This window comes from Bubalus bubalis, chromosome X (assembly GCF_019923935.1).
Source record: "Bubalus bubalis isolate 160015118507 breed Murrah chromosome X, NDDB_SH_1, whole genome shotgun sequence".
In the NCBI taxonomy this organism is placed as follows: Eukaryota; Metazoa; Chordata; class Mammalia; order Artiodactyla; family Bovidae; genus Bubalus; species Bubalus bubalis.
In genome coordinates this window covers 128,649,416-128,666,565 of record NC_059181.1, presented here as the reverse complement: position 1 = coordinate 128,666,565, position 17,150 = coordinate 128,649,416, and positions in this window count along the sequence as shown.

Genomic DNA, 17,150 nt, shown 5'->3' with positions numbered 1-17,150 from the left:
TTAAAGCCTCTAGGGATCTTGATTTATAGACCTTTTGTCCTCTTTCATGTGTCTCCTTCTCGCCAGGATACTAAATGGACATGGAGGTATCTAAGCAACTCTTTGTGAGCATGTGTGTATGTGTGTTTCACAGATCGAAAGGTCACAGAGTATAGATTTCCCAGGGACAAAGAAAAGTGTAACAGAGAACAGGTCACTGAATCAATTTCAGAAGTGGTATCTGTAAGTCAATAAGCAGAAGCGAAGCACAATTTGGTTCTTATCATGCTGCTACCTTTTATAATTGGGGAAATAAAGGAGAAAAACACACCTAAGAGACCAGCCTGGCTAGCATCTCTGTTGTTTGGAAAGTTCTCTTTCTATCTCTATCTCGCCCCTTAAGCATTGGTTAAGATGGCTTCAGTGAACTTAGGCCCATGGAGTTCAGAGTCTATGAAACCCCTAAAATCCTATGCACAGTTCTTTGTGTGTGTACATTTTCCTGAGAAGAAGTCTCATAACTTCCATCAGATTCTCAAAGAATATTAACAACCTGGGACTTCCCTAGTGATCCAGTGGTTAAGACTGTGCTCCCAATACAGGGGGGCCGGGTTCAATCCTTGGTCAGAGAACTGGATGCTGCATGCCACAACTAAAAAGCCTGCATGCCAAAATAAAGATCTTGTGTGCCTCAGCTAAGACCTGATGTAGCCAAATACATTTTTTAAAAAGAATATCAACAATCACTATCTTAAACAAAGGTGTACATGTGTGCACACGCACACACATGTACACTCACACACACATCCTGTCTTTAGGGATGTTTTAGTTTTTGGTCACACCCCAGTAGACCCCAGAGTTATTTCTGCAGGTGAAAAATAGCTGATCTGATCTCACCACTGCTTCTTTTCTTTTCCTTTTGCACTTACTTTTAGTATCTGCCCTGTCCTGATGTTCATTTCTTTGGTTACCAGGTCTTACACTGTGTGCACAGGGTTACATAGTTGTAAGCCATTTTCAGCCATTGGTAGTTCTTACATCTACTCATCCTGAACTCTACCTCGACTTTATCCTGCTTGTGTAGCCCCACTTCCAGGTTCCTGCTCCTGGGACTTCCCATGTAACTGACTCACAAATGACTACTACCTGCTACTACCAGATCTCAGTCCCCACCCATTCTTGGCCTGCCTCCTCCCTTGGCCCTTAATAGCTGAGGAGCACAGAATGATAAACAGAACTATCTAGTTAGGGGGAAATGGTCCACATAGGCAAGCAGTGGAAAATGAAATCCAGCTCGATTAAGTTAGGATCAGGTTACAAAGGTCTTTGAAATAAGGCTGACACGGTGGACACCCCCCCGACCCGCCCACCAAGGAGAAAATGAGGAACCACTGGAGATTTTTTAACTGGGAAAGTAGCATGATCAAAGCAATGCTTTAGGGCAGCATTTCTGGAAAAGTGATGGATGTAATATTAATTGATGTTACATGTAAAAGAAGTTTTGTGGTCAATTAAGCATGGGAAATGCTGGGTTAAAGAAAGTTAAAGATGTTTCTTTAATCACAGAACTTCTCAGACCCTTTAACATGCTAATCTTGTACATCATGAATTTTCAGGAGGGATTTGAACATTCCCTGGTTCCTAAACTTGTGTTAGCACAAAATCCTCTTTTTTAATGGGGGTTAACGTCTAGTCAAGGCTATGGTTTTTCCTGTGGTCATGTATGGATGTGAGAGTTGGAATGTGAAGAACGCTGAGCACCAAAGAATTGATGCTTTTGAACTGTGGTGTTGGAGAAGACTCTTGAGAGTCCCTTGGACTGCAAGGAGATCCAACCAGTCCATTCTGAAGGAGATCAGCCCTAGGATTTCTTTGGAAGGAATGATGCTAAAGCTGAAACTTCAGTTCTTTGGCCACCTCATGTGAAGAGTTGACTCATTGGAAAAGACTCTGATGCTGGGAGGGATTGGGGGCAGGAGGAGAAGGGGATGACAGAGGATGAGATGGCTGGATGGCATCACTGACTCGATGGACGTGAGTCTGAGTGAACTCCGGGAGTTGGTGATGGACAGGGAGGTCTGGAGCGCTGGGATTCACGGGGTCTCAAAGAGTCAGACATGACTGAGTGACTGAACTGAACTGAACAGTAACAACAAAACTTTCCTAAACCACAATTTGGGAAACACAACTTTAGAAAGATTAATCTGGCCATGGTCTAGAGGTAAGGCAGAAGTGAGATGAAAGCAGGCCTGGAGACTGTGGGCAGCAAAGCAGGTCTGGTGGAACAGCAGCCCATGCTACCACCTTGACAGTGAGAATTAAGTGGGACTGGCGAGCCAAGAAACTGTGTGAAGAGCAACAGCGGGGATTGGGGTTAAGCTTCCGAAGGAAGGCAGAAACTGTCTTATTCCTCTTTTATCACTTACACTGTAGTATCTAGCAAAAAAATTTACATATTAGAGAAATATACATACTCACTGGCCATTATGATATTCCCAGCACCAGTGATTTAATAAAATTACTTTTTTCTGTTCCACTCTAAAAGTAATTTACCTGGTGTTTTTAGATATAATTAGCACAGTTTGCAAAACTAGTTTACTATTCACATTGCAACAGTAAACTACTAATAGTTGGGACTGGGGTTATCTAAACTGAGAGAGTTTCTTTTTATCCACTTTCAAGGCAGATTGTAAATTTTGGTGAGAGTGTTGGACTGAGAGCTTTTGTATGAAAGAGAGGAGGGAATCAGGGAGGATGAAGATAAAGAAAGAATGTTCTATCCCAGGGACACTTTGATTTGTTACTCAGCCTGCCTCCCAAAGCTTTCATGGTATCCTTTGGCCAATAGCTATATAGGTTACAGAGTCATGGTTACGTGAAAAACACTCAACAATAAAAGTTAACGAGTTCACTAGCCAGAGAAACCTGACTGAGGTAAGAAATTCCAGAGCAAAAGTAGAAGAAATTCAGCTTGGTGTATCAGGGTTTGCAGAATTAGTCCCAATGACTTTAAAATCCTCATGTCATGGCTCTCTCAATTGATGCCAAGTCAGTTATAACAAGTTGTGGAGTTTAGGCTGTTCTCCCAAGATTTGACTTTAACTTTACTTTCCGGTCACATTTTTAAATTAACTAACATGTTTCTGACTTTTCATAGCCTCTTTTAGTAGAAGCAGTCCCTGGTGAAGGCATGACACATGGTTTCCCAAGAGAGTTCCAACAGCCTTCAGTACATCATCCATGTTAACAGGATCAACAGGGTAGCTGAAGATTCTTAGGCAATAAATACAGCCCCAATTCAAGTGGAGCTGAACTGTACTGTCACTTCCCCCAGCGGTGCTGAGCTATCTATATAAACCTATACACAGCAAAACTAGCATATCAGTCTGTATGTCTATTTCTTCATCTGTAAAATATGTATAATAACAGCACCTACTTCATGTGATTGAGAGAAAGATTTAATGAGTTCATACATGTACAATGCTTAGTACAATGTCTGATAACAGTAGGTGCTCACTGTTAACTATTTTTACCATTACTGTTGTTGCTGCTGTTGTTGTTGTTAATAGAACACATTATCAAAGCTGAACAATCTAAGATACAACTATATAGTGGTTGGCAGAAGGAAGGTTTTCCTATAGGAACATGCCCTATTTACTTCATTCTAGACCTTTCTATACCCTTCTCACTTGCATCCTCAAAGCTTATTTCCTCTATGGAAAACTGAGTGTAAAATCCTGAGTTTCTTTGCCATGTAGACCCCTTCAAATGTCCCCAGATACCAATACAGACTGAAGCACTCAAGTTTCCATAAAGTAATAAGGCAAGGCAGCAATGAAACAAGACTGTGATGAGAATGCTCCCACAAATAAGAACCAAGTCTTTTTCATTTTTGAATTCTCAGTCTAGTGCAGGGCCTGGCCCAGAGTAGATGCTCAGTGAAATTTCACTGAACTGCAAGAGAAGAGAAGAAAGAAGTAGTTCTCAGCCTTCCCTAGCAGGGGTCACAGTGTTAGGCAGTAGGAAAACTGAGAGGGGGGTACTATTACCCACAGCATGACTGGGGACATGGCAAGGCTTTCATTTCAGAGTCACTTTCTCTTACATTAGATACAAATTCATTATTCCTTCAAGATGGCCTCAGCACCCTGTGTTGTCATCATCAACCACCAGCAAGCACTATGGTGTTAGGAGCAGAAGGTACAGTTCTGAAAGCACGTCCTGCCCAGAGTGATCATACATGCTGGCCCATAATGCTACCTTATCTTCTCAGTACAGTCTTCACTCTTTAAAACGTTAAGATATATACTTTATGCTATCTTTTATTGGTGGCTCAGTGGTAAAGAATCCACCTGTCAATGCAGGAGATACAAGAGATACAGGTTCAATCCCTGGGTCAGAAGATCCCTTGGAGAAGGGAATGGCAACCCACTCTAGTATTCTTGCCTGGAGAATCCCATGGACAGAGGAGCCTGGTGGGCTACATTCCATAGGGTCGCAAAGAGTCGGACACGACTGAGCGACTAAACAACAACTACAACAATGGGATATATACTTTATACTATCAAGGATTAACATGCAGCAGAGATTAGGTGATCTGACTAACATGGAGAGAGCCAGATCTCAGCTCTTCTGTGGGAAATCTATAATTTTTTCAACCCTTCTATATTTTAATATCTTTTGATACTTTTAATAAATGATATTATTATACAATTATATGTATTATACTCTTAATAGTTCTATTCTTTTACATTTGATTAGACATGTGGTAAGTACATGGTTCTCCTGAATAATAATGTAACAAAGCATCCTTCTTGTAGAGTTGGTGGCCAGTCTTCCGGTACTCTATGTTTATATCTGATGTCTTTGTCTGACACACTGGCATAGAACACATAGGTTAAGTGACTCTTACTTGCAGAGACTTGATGGGGCCAAGGTCCTGGCTGCATAACCAATCCAAGGGTGCAGTTTTTTCCAACAGTAGTAACAATGGTATGAAGTCAAATTTGGACAAAGAACCAAGAGAATTTATGAATCAAGACTGTCCAAAGCAATAGAACTTAATATATAGTATGTAAAAAAATTAACTCAAAATGGATCAAAGCCCTAAATTCATAGAAGAAAACACAAGGGCAAATCTTCATTACTGTGGTTTGAAGCACAATTTCTTAAATATCACACCAAAAGAACAGGTAACAAAAGAAAAAATATTATTTAAATGCACCTCATTAAATTACAACGTTGTTAATCAACTATACTTCAATATAAAATGAGAGGTTTTTTTAAAATGCATTTTGCTGAAAGCGAAAGCTGGGGCTTCCCTGATGGCTCAATGTGAAGAATCCATCTGCAGTGCAGGGGACACGGGTTGGATCCCTGGCCTGGGAAGATCCCACATGCTGCAGAGCAGCTAAGTCCATGCACCACAACTACAGAGCCTGTGCTCTAGAGCCTGGGAACCACAACTACTGAGCCCACGCACAACAACTGAAGCCCATGCACCCTGGAGCCTGTGCTCAGCAACAAGAGAAGCCACTGCAATGAGAAGCCCATGGAGTACAACTAGAGAGTAGCCCCCACTCACCACAACTAGAGAAAGCCCAAGCAGCAACGACGACCAGCACAACCAAAAATAAATAAATAATTTCTTTTAAGTGAAAACCTTTATGCATCAAAGGATATCAAGAGACTGAAAAGACAACCCACAGAATGGGAGAAAACTGCTTGCAAATCATATGTTTAATAAGAATTTAATATCCAAAATATATAAAGAATTCCTATAAATCAACAACAAAAAGACAAATAATCCAATTTTTAAATGGGCAAAGGATTTGCAAAGACATTTGCCAAAGACGATATACAAGTGGCCAAGAAGCACAAGACAAAAGGCTCCACATCATTACTTTTTAGGGAAATGTAAAGCAAAACCAAAAGAAGAGACTACTTTACTTCTACTAGAACAGCTATCATCTTTTAAAAATCAGAAAATAACAAGTGTTGATGCGAAGTTGGAGAAATTGCAGCCCTCATGCATTTGCCGATGAGAATGTAAAATGGTGAGGTCACTGTGGAAAATACTATGGCAGTTCTTCAAAAAGTTAAACGTAGACTTACCGTGAAAGTGAAAGTGTTGGTCACTCAGTCGTGTCCGACTCTTTGCAACCCCATGGACTGTAGCCCACCAGGCTCCTCTGTCCATGGAATTCTCCAGGCAAGAATATTGGAGTGGGTTGCCATTTCCTTCTCCAGGGGATCTTCCCAACCCAGGGATAGAACCCGAGTCTCCCACATTGCAGGCAGACACTTTACACCAGGGAAGTCCACGTGATTGAGCAATTCCACTTCTGAACTGAAAGTAGGACCCAAAAAAACAGATATCTGTACACCAATGTTCATAGCAATCTTATCACAATAGCCAAGTGGAAACAACCCAAGTGTCCATCAACAGATAAATGGACAAATAAAATGTGATATAACCATACAATGGAATATTATTGAGGCACAAAAAAGGAATTAAAGATTGATACATGCTACAATATTGATGAACCTAGAAAATATTATTCTGAGCAAAATAAGCCAGGCACAAAGAACAAATATTACATAATCCCACTTATATGAAATATCTTGAATACTCAAATTCATATGGACAGAAATAGATTAGCAGTTTTCAGGGGCCAGGAATGGGAGGGATGGAAGAGGGGGAGTTATTGATTGATGGGTACAGAATTTTTTTTGAAATGACAAAAATATTATAAATAGTGGTGATGGTTATACAACATTGTGAATATAATTAATGCCACTGAACTGTATACCTGCTGCTGCTGCTAAGTCACTTCAGTCGTGTCCGACTCTGTGCAACCCCATAGAGGGCAGCCCACCAGGCTCCCCCATCCCTGGGATTCTCCAGGCAAGAACACTGGAGTGGGTTGCCATTTCCTTCTCCAATGCAGAAAAGTGAAAAGTGAACGTGAAGTCGCTCAGTCGTGTCCGACTCTTAGCGACCCCATGGACTGCAGCCCACCAGGCTCCTCCGTCCATGGGATTTTCCAGGCAAGGGTACTGGAGTGGGGTGCCATTGCCTTCTCCAAACTGTACACCTAAAACAGTTTAAATGGAAAAGTTTATATTACATATATTTTATCACAAAAAATAAAGGAATTGCTTTATCTGTGTCAATGTTTATATTTGAAATAAGAAGCCATAACAGAAACAGAAGCAGTGCAACGGCATTTTGATAGGGGACCCAAGAGAATCATGCCAACAACTTCAACCTTGCTTTTGCACAAGGATGGTGGTGGTTCAGTGTCCTGGTTCAATTTGCATCTCATTCTCATCAGCTGCTGCTGCTGAGCTACAGGGTAGGAGGTATAGAGTCATGATTCATGACTCTATACAAGAGATCGCTGAAGCCCTGAAAAATGAATGATCTCAACACTTGTGTTGGGGGGGTGGTGAGGGGGTCCAAGAACTGTGGGTAAAACCAACATGTTTGCTGCCCAGGAATATGAGGCATGGAACCAAGGAGCAGATTCCAAATGTAGAGTCCTGAGGATGCCAAGATGCAAGCTGATAGAGAGCCCAAAACATAGATCACCCAGTCCGAGGGCTTAGCAGAAATGTAGAAGCAATATATGAAAGCAAAAACTGGAGAGAGGCTGGGAAACAAGCCCATGAAGTGAGCTGGGGCGGGGCGGGTGTCTAAATTAATCCTGAGCTGTCTGCCTCATATCTTTATAGGATTCTCATGCCTAATTTTACACTTAAAGGCCTAAAAAGAACAAAAAGTTGAAGGTATTTTGACATTATAAACCACAATTATTAGATTCTTTAAGAACATTTCCTTTTAAGGAGAGAAGTTACCTGGGAAACTGACAGGAGCTATTAGCCTGAGAAGGGAAGAATTGTAGCATGTAAATCTTTTCTGCAAATGATCTATAGAAATAGCAGCATCCCTCAGACAGAGTAAAAGAATTTGAGGACATTTCATTGTAGTCACAGGGACTTTAGAAATGGATGACAGACTTCCCTGATGGTCCAGTGGTTACGACTTTGTCTTCCGATGCAGGGGTGCAGGTTTGATCCCTGGTCAGGGAGCTAAGATCCCACATGCATCCCGTCATGTAGCAGAAAATGGGGGGAAAGTCCAGTTTTGTTTTTACCAACCTCTAACTGATATTTAACCTTTTCTTCTATCACGAATGTAAGCAATGAACCATAGTAGGAGTCACAGTGCCTGCAACTCTGAAACCAGTAGGAATCCTTTTATATCATATTACAGAAGTTGTAGAGATTTCCAATTACCTTTTATGCTCATCACTGCTTTGGAAATTATGGTAGTGATTACTCTCACCACTAGATCTTGTTATTTAATGTGTTGACTTTATAAACCACAATTTACCAGGCCACAAAAAACCAAAACATAAAACAAAAGCAAGAAACACAAAAGTAATGAACAATAAATAGAACAGAAGCAATATTATAACAAATTCAATAAAGACTTTAAAAATGGTCCATATCAAAAAAGGAAATATATTCTTTTTAAAAAAGAAAAAGGAAAGAAATGGATAAAAGAATTGTCTATTGCATGATAATTGGATATTGGATATTAGAAAGATTAAACAGATGTTCTGGGGGTGTTAGTACCTGCAATGGAAGCCCTACCCCCAGAGTGACCAAGCCCAAATGCTAGTTGTCCAAGCCTTTAGTGTCCTAAAGGCTAAGAGTGAAAAGGTAGAGAAAATGAGGACAGCTGAGTGGAGCTGAGGTGAAGAGTGAGATAAAACCTCCAACAGAGGAGATTTATTACCCACTGGGAAGGCTGCCCCTTTCAACCTCAGCCGTGCTCCTACAGCCCATGCTTATCAGTTCAGTGCAGGGACCATCAAACCATGAGGCCCACTAGATTTTTCTACTGCCACCTAACAGAGATCTAGACCCAGAAGGAATGAAAATGTCTTTTTTTTTAATATAAAGGTAGAGGAGGCAGAGAAGGTATAGAAAAGTGAGAGGAAGCATTGATAAAATAAAGTGTGTAGGGGGCATAGAAGTCAACCTGCTTCTTCTGTTATAATTTCAAGGGCTGGGGGATGGGGAACTGGGGGGAGGCGGTGCCTTGCCAAAATCCCGGAAGAGTCAGGGATTAAATATTTACCCATCAGTCAGGGACTAAAATAGATTATAATGTGAAGCTAGCTGAATTATGAGAATTACTTGGGCAGTAGAAAACTGAAATATATTAAAGTCATCCATCAGGCCCTCCTATTGCTAGTAAATGATAATTGGCTGAATGCATTTTCTGGGGTTGCCAGCCAGGGTTGCTCAGGCTCCTCTTCTGGCCAAGAGTAAAAAGAGAAGACCCTCAGCAGTTAGCCCTGAGGGCAGGATTTGGAAAAGACGTGCTTCTTTTCTGTATATTAGGCAGAAAACAAGCAATAAACAGTATGGTAGCAAAGGGCAGGGTAGGGAGGAAGGCAGCAAGTCAAAGTTAGAATAGGGGATTCAAAAATGCTGTCAGTCAAATGTTTAGACCCAAGGTTCTTAAGCTTTTCCTGAGTCATAGATTCCTGTGACAGTTTGGTGAAACCTATGGATTTTTTTTTTCAGAATAATATTTTTAAATGCAAGTAATAAAATATAATGGATCACAAAGGAAACCAAATATGCCACTCTACAATTATAGAATATTTTATACACGATATAGTAATATATATGTTTCCTTATTAACACATTAAATAACAAGATCTAGTGGTGAGTGTAATCACTACCATAATTTCCAAAGCAGTGATGAGCATAAAAGATAATTGGAAATCTCTACAACGTCTGTAATATGATATAAAAGGATTCCTACTGGTTTCAAAGTTGCAGGCACTGTGACTCCTACTATGGTTCATTGCTTACATTCGTGATAGAAGAAAAGGTTAAATATCAGAGGTGGGTAAAAACAAAACTATATTTTTTCCCCATAAAAATTTAATGACCCCTTAATTTTCATGCATGGACTCCCTGGGAACTTGTGCACCCACGTTAAGAACCCCTAGGAGAAGTGAGACCAAACAAGAAACGATGAAAAGTTAAGAACAAAGAGTCACAGAAGGGGCCAGGAGTTCTAAATGAATTCAGATGATGAAGCTCAGATACCTATAATGGCTTTTTAAGTGTTCCCATCATGCACTTGCTTGACTGAACTGCATTCGGTTAAAGAGCCTGGCAAAAAGTAAGTGGGGTGAAAATGAAAGAAGAGAGGTCATGTGTTGAAAACTACAGAAGCTGGGTAGTGAGTACATCCGAGTACTTTACACTACACCCTCCATTTTTCCAAATAGTTGAAATTTTTCATACTAATGGAATTTTAAAGTAATAAATAAAAAAGGATCTCACATACTGTTTGGGTATCACAATTCCTCAAATTCATTCATTTACCTATTCATTCAATAAATATTTATTGCTACCTCTGGCACAGTGCAGGGTATAGAGAGGCTGAAACCAGAGTCACATAGGGGTCAGACCAGGAAAAACAGTAAGGAAGAATCAGTTCCAGTCCAGAATAAAAGCAAGAGGTAGGATGCAAATGGTAGGATGAAGCCAGGGGATGGAGTAGCAGGTCCTGAAGGAGGACATTTGGATGAGATTGAAGTTCTTAAAAGGGAGAGGGAGAAGAGGGTGGGCACACTGCCATCGAGGTGGGGCAGAGTGTGCAGTATCTGGGCACAAACAAGCTGAGGCAGGAATGGGGGAGTGGAGAAAAATGGCTGAAGAAGTAGAGAAGCACCAAGAGCAACTTTTGCTCCTGGTGCTTCTCAAAAAAGAGAGTAGCTCCTCAGAAAAGAGCTACTTTTGCATCCTCCTCTACCAAGCCCTGAATGCAGCAATCTCCATGGTTGCTATTTTCTGCCCCAAAAGACAGAGTTAAGAACACACCATTTGGGTTAATCCAAAAAAGCAGATCACATCATAGCTCTCTCCTAGAAACATGAGTTTTCAAGTTTATTATCAGTCTCAAAAGAAAAATATATACACATTAACTTCGTTAAACTGAGCTTTAAAAGGAACACAGTATAACTTGGAACTAATACAAATCAAATGTCAGAGAGAAGAAATTAATTTCTGTTTATATTTCATTTCCTCTAACATTTGCCTAACTGGAAAAACAGCAACTGGGCTTTAATAACATTGGAGGAGCAAAAAATGCCCAGGATACAGCCCTTTAAACAAATGTTCTTCCAAAGCCCATTCCAATAAGAGCTTAGTAATTATTGCACTCACAGGAGAGCTCTGGCTGATACCTTCCAATAGGGGCCTCCAGGACTCCGCTGGTAGACAGATGCCGGCATTCTAACCTCCTGACTCATTCAAGAAAAGAAAGTGCAGACAAGTTTCATCAGGAAACCCTTTGGTAAGAAGCTTACCCAATGAGAGGAACTCTGCTTCAACAGGCATTTCTCCTCCACTCGCTTCTAATTGGGCTACCTTTAGCACTTCCTATGTTGACCATGACACAGTAACTTGAACTTGTCTAATTGGCACCTAGGGCAACCTTTCAGATGCCCTAGTTATATCTGCCATGACTTCTGAACAGTAGGTGGCCCAGTCCCTGTCCACAAAGGTACACAATTTGCAGAGGACAATAATACCTCTTAGAAATCTTTTGGCACCCACAGTCAGCAGCAAAAAATGTGATATTTGCCAGTATCCGCATTCAAATAGTTTTACTGCTTCAAAATCAAGTTAACCTAACCTATCCTGGTCAAGAACATAGAGACAAACATGGGTTTTAATTTAAGACACCCCTTCTTACTCAATAGCTGTGTGACCTTAGACAAGTTACTTAACTCCTCTGAGACTGTTTTAGGATCATTAAATAAGGGATGACCATAGCTACCTATCTCCTAGAGTTGTTGTAGGATTATGGAGCTCCTCCTCCACTGGCATCTGCTCCCTCAGTAATGCAGGCTCACCACTCCACTGACAATGAACTCCCTCCAGGGCCTGGGTCTGGGGAAGATCTGGGTATCCTCCAGCTCCCCCCAGTATGAACACCCAGAGCTCTTAGGTGCCCTAGAGTAATGTGAACACTTACTCCACCCCCACCCCACTACCAAGGGAGAATGGCCACCTGAAAAGAAATAAAGATTAACATCAATAGGCAAAGGGGAGTCTCCTCACTCTGAATAGAACAGAGGTTGCAGCCCAGGCCACCAGAGTGCCAATGAGTTGGTACCTCCCAATCTCAAGTCCAAGAGAGTGCCCCCAAGAGACTCAGAAGAAGAAAGGAAGGGGGCCAGGAGAAAGAAAGAGAGATGGAAAGGAGGAAGAGAAGGAAAAGGAGGAGAAATGATTTTCCTGATTGATAGGAGCCCTTTAAACAGAGGCCTGTCCTTCAAGAGAAACCAGAAAGAGGTTGAAGATGTTACATCTCCTACCTTGCTCACCACGGGGAGTAGAAGAAGGAGGAGGTCCAGCTGGCAGTATTGAGCAGTCTGCCAGGAAGAAAAGGCCACCACCACCACCCCTCTTCCCAAGAGCCAAGAGTCCCAGCCAGAGGCTACACCTGCCAGTAACGCCAGAGGCACAGAAAAAGAGACAGGGCTCCAGCCAAAAGCTGTCCAGGCTGGAGACCAGCACCTGCACCAAGAGCCAGAGACCTGCATGGGGGCACACAGGTGATTTCCAAGCTGCCCTGTCATTGGACAGTCACTGGTCAGACCTGGTGCTCAGGCTTTCTCCCTGTGCTTAAAAAGGAATGAACTGCTGACCCCTCCCAGCCACGTTTTCCCCCTTTTCCTTCCTAAGGCATCTCCCATTATCCATCTGGCTTTCCTTCCTCAAGGACAGTTGAAATGGTCATCTCCCATTATCCATCTGGCTTTCCTTCCTCAAGGACAGTTGAAATGGTCTCTCTCAATTTCCCAAGTGAGTTTATGGATGTAATATGCTCCTGTCCTTGTCCCCACCTCCTTCTCTGGCTCTATACCTTCAGAGGTCAATTTTGGATTCACCTTCCTACTTCTATTCTGTGCTGTACTTAGTCACTCAGTCATTTCTGACCCTTTGTGACCCCATGGACTGTAGCCCATCAGGCTCCTCTGTCCATGGGATTCTCCAGGCAAGAATACTGGAGTGTGTTGCCATCTCCTTCTCCACAGAATGTTCCTGACCCAGGAATTGAACCCGCACCTCTTGTGTCTCTGCATTGCAGGCGGATTCTTTACCTACTGAGCCATCATAAGTTTTGTTGCCTACTAAGCCCCTGAGCCAGAAGTAGAGTGCCCAGACTCTGAGCATCCACCCTCGCTACCCCATGTTGAGTTTTTAGCCTCTTGTGCTATTCCCAAGGTCTCTGAATTAAAGCATTGGCCCTCATTAAGTTTAGCCTCCAAGCTGTGAAAATCAACTGTGTTTTCCTTTTAGGCATGCTAGGGAAATGGTTATGCTTTGGGGAGGGGGCAAGAAAGTATCTAATGTAAAACAACTTCTTGGTATCTTTTTCTCCCTTGTTGTAATTAACATATAATGGCAAACTCTGGATAGATACAGAAATAGATGGTACCAATATAGACATAAAGATATATATGTAGATGCAGAGATAGAAATAGAAATATGGATATTTAATTGCTAAAACCATTCTATTCCACTTGAATTTATTGTAACATCTTGAAAGAAATGCTGATCCCTCTAAAAATGATAGAAAAATTCAATAAAATGGTCCTTAGGAAAATTATGACCAACCTAGATACCATATTAAAAAGCAGAGACATTACTTTGCCAACAAAGGTCTGTCTAGTCGAGGCTATGGTTTTTCCTGTGGTCATGTATAGATGTGAGAGTTGGACTGTGAAGAAGGCTGAGCACTGAAGAATTGATGCTTTTGAACTGTGCTGTTGGAGAAGACTCTTGAGAGTCCCTTGGACTGCAAGGAGATCCAACCAGTCCATTCTGAAGGAGATCGGTCCTGGGTGTTCTTTGGAAGGAATGATGCTGAAGCTGAAACTCCAATACTTTGGCCACCTCATGCAAAGAGTTGACTCATTGGAAAAGACTCTGATGCTGGGAGGGATTGGGGGCAGGAGGAGAAGGGGACGACAGAGGATGAGATGGCTGAGATGGCTGGATGGCATCACTGACTCGATGAACGTGAGTCTGAGTGAACTCCGGGAGTTGGTGATGGACAGGGAGGCCTGGCGTGCTGTGATTCATAGGGTCGCAAAGAGTTGGACACAACTGAGCGACTGAACAGAACTGAACTAGCAATAACCTGGCACAAAGTAAGTGTTTAATAAATGTTGAAAGTGAAAGTGTTAGTCTCTCAGTGGTGTCCAACTCTTTGTGACTCCATGCACTATAACTGGCCAGGCTCCTCTGTCCATGGGAATTTCTGGGCAAGAATACTAGAGTGGGTTTCCATTCCCTTCTCCAGGGTTATCTTCCTGACCCAGGGCTCGAACCCATGTCTCCTGCTTTGCAGGATGATTCTTTACCATCTGAGCCACCAGAGAAGCCCCAATAAATGTTAGCTTTTGTTATTATTCATTTTAAAGATTTCAGAGTGCTCTTTTTTATAATTTTTATTGGAGTATAGTTCCTTTACAATGTTGTGTTGGTTTCTGCTGTACAGCAAAGTGAACCAGATATACATATACATATATCCCCTCTTTTTTGGATTTCCTTCCCATTTAGTTCACCACAGAGCACTGAGTTCCCTCTGCTGTATAGTACATTCTCATTAGTGTTCTTTCGTTTCTCCATTAATTTGCAAATTCAAAAAAAGTATTGTTTGGGGCTTACTTTACCAAGAGTATAACAAAATACTAGACACTGCAGGCAATGGGGTTGGAGTACAAAGAAAGATAAGAACACCTCTAAACAGTTTCTACTCTCCATGAGTTTACACTGTAATTGTGGAGAAAAGATATATGCATGAGCCATGGTGTCAGGAACCCTGGCAAGGCATTAAGTCCCTAAATGAATGATACAAATTGAAAAGGTACACACTTGATAGAGTTGAGGGCAAAGACAGCTGCTTGCCACTTGTGTTGACCTTTGAAGGATGGCCAAGAGTTGTGGCAGCAAAAGATATTGCAGAAAGTGGCAACACCATGGCCATAGACTTAAAATTCCAAATGAGTAAAGCATATTCGAAAGTCAGTGAGGAAACCAGCCAGAAAGAAACCATGACAGAGGCCAGTAGGAAGTACAGCTAAGGTTACATCAAGATTCATGCCTAACAGGAGTTGTGGATATATAGCTTAGCTTTTGACATGTTGGGGGCAGGAAAAAGATGGTATCTGTGGAGAAGGGACACTGATAGGAGGAAGAACAGTACAGGGTAAGAAGTAACTATATGTGGAGATGATAAACTGGATAATAAATGTCAAGTACAGGAAAACCCTATATTAATTGGAACGTTTGGAGCAATTCTTTTGGGCAATAGGATATTCTAGCAACTAAGTTGGAGAAGGCAATGGCGCCCCACTCCAGTATTCATGCCTGGAGAATCCCATGGACGGAGGAGCCTGGTGGGCTGCAGTCCATGGGGTCGCTAAGAGTCGGACACGACTGAGCGACTTCACTTTCACTTTTACTTTTCACTTTCCTGCATTGGAGAAGGAAATGGCAACCCACTCCAGTGTTCTTGCCTGGAGAATCCCAGGGACGGGGGAGCCTGGTGGGCTTCCGTCTATGGGGTTGCACAGAGTCGGACACGACTGAAGCGACTAAACAGCAGCAACTAAGTATTAAGCAGAAACCCCTTTGGATTATTTCCCACAACCAACCACACCTCCTTTAGAAAGCCTTTTAATAAAATTTGAGCTCATCCTTTCTTAGTAAAGAGACTCTGGGTGAGTCATGGTATTTGTGTACTGGCCAAGAGCCTAAGAGTCTTAGGTGATAATTTCATTGCTATCAATAATGAAAAATTAGACATCTAGGAAATATAGTTCTTAGATCAGCTGACTGTGGACTGAGCCTGGGACATGCTCTACAAATTAATTTTTAAACTAAATTCCTGATACAGTCTGTTTTATATTCTTTATTTTCCTAAAAGCTAAGCATGTGTTGTTTTGTTGTGTTAGTCATTCAGTCATGTCCAGCTCTTTGTTACCCCATGGACTGTAGCCCACCAGGCTCCTCTGTTCATGGGATGCTCCAGGCAAGCATACTGGAGTGGGTTGCCATTCCCTTCTCCAGGGGATCTTCCCAACCCAGGGATCAAACCCAGATCTCCTGCATTGCAGACAGATTCTTTACTGTCTGAGCCACCAGGGAAGCCCAAACTAAACATAGCAAGATAAGAAAAACAAAAGTTAAAATCCAGTTAATTGAATTCTGCTTCCAGCCAAGATGGAGTAACAGAGACTAGATATCCTTCCACCTTAAAAACTATGAAATTGTATAAATATATGAAAGAATGTTTTTAGGACATTGGGCAACAAGCAGTGAAAGACTGCAAGCCCCGAGTGTGTGGGGACAAAGTGAGACCTACAACTGCACCAGGTTACTGGATTGAGGCAGTTTCCAAGATGCAGTAGAAGGAGAAGGAACCCAAACAAATTCCAGCAGTCTCACTGACTTGAGTAGACAGAGGCTGGTGTTCACAAGAGCCAAGGCAGCTCTAATTTGTAGGTCACACTACCAGAGAGGAAGGAGCAACACAGAGAAAGAGCTCTAGAGATATACAGAAGGGATCCCTTAAGTCTTTGGCTGAGTATGCATCTGTACAGATATGAGAGTAAAATACCCAGGGCTAGGGAAAGAAACACATCAAAAAGAGTAACTAGGATAATTCCCAGAGCTCACATAAGGCTGGTAATACTTCCTGTCCTAACCAGCCAGAATAGAAAGATCTCCTAATACAAAGATCATACAGTGGAATCCTCAGAAGGACGGTACCTTAGTGGGGGGACAAAATTAACCTTATTCTGAAGCCTATTCTAGACCTGTCCTGACAAAGTTTAAAAGCAAGACTTGAAAGGATCAAACTAATTCTGAGTAGCTTGACTCTGTATCAGAAAAATAAATCCAACACTATTTAAAGGAATACAACAAAATCCAGCAACCAACAACAAAAGTCTAACAATGTCTGCATTCAATATAAAGTTACTAAGGGGACTTCCCTGGTAGTCCAGTGGTTAAGAATCTACCTTCCAATGCAGGGAACGTGGATTTGATCCCTG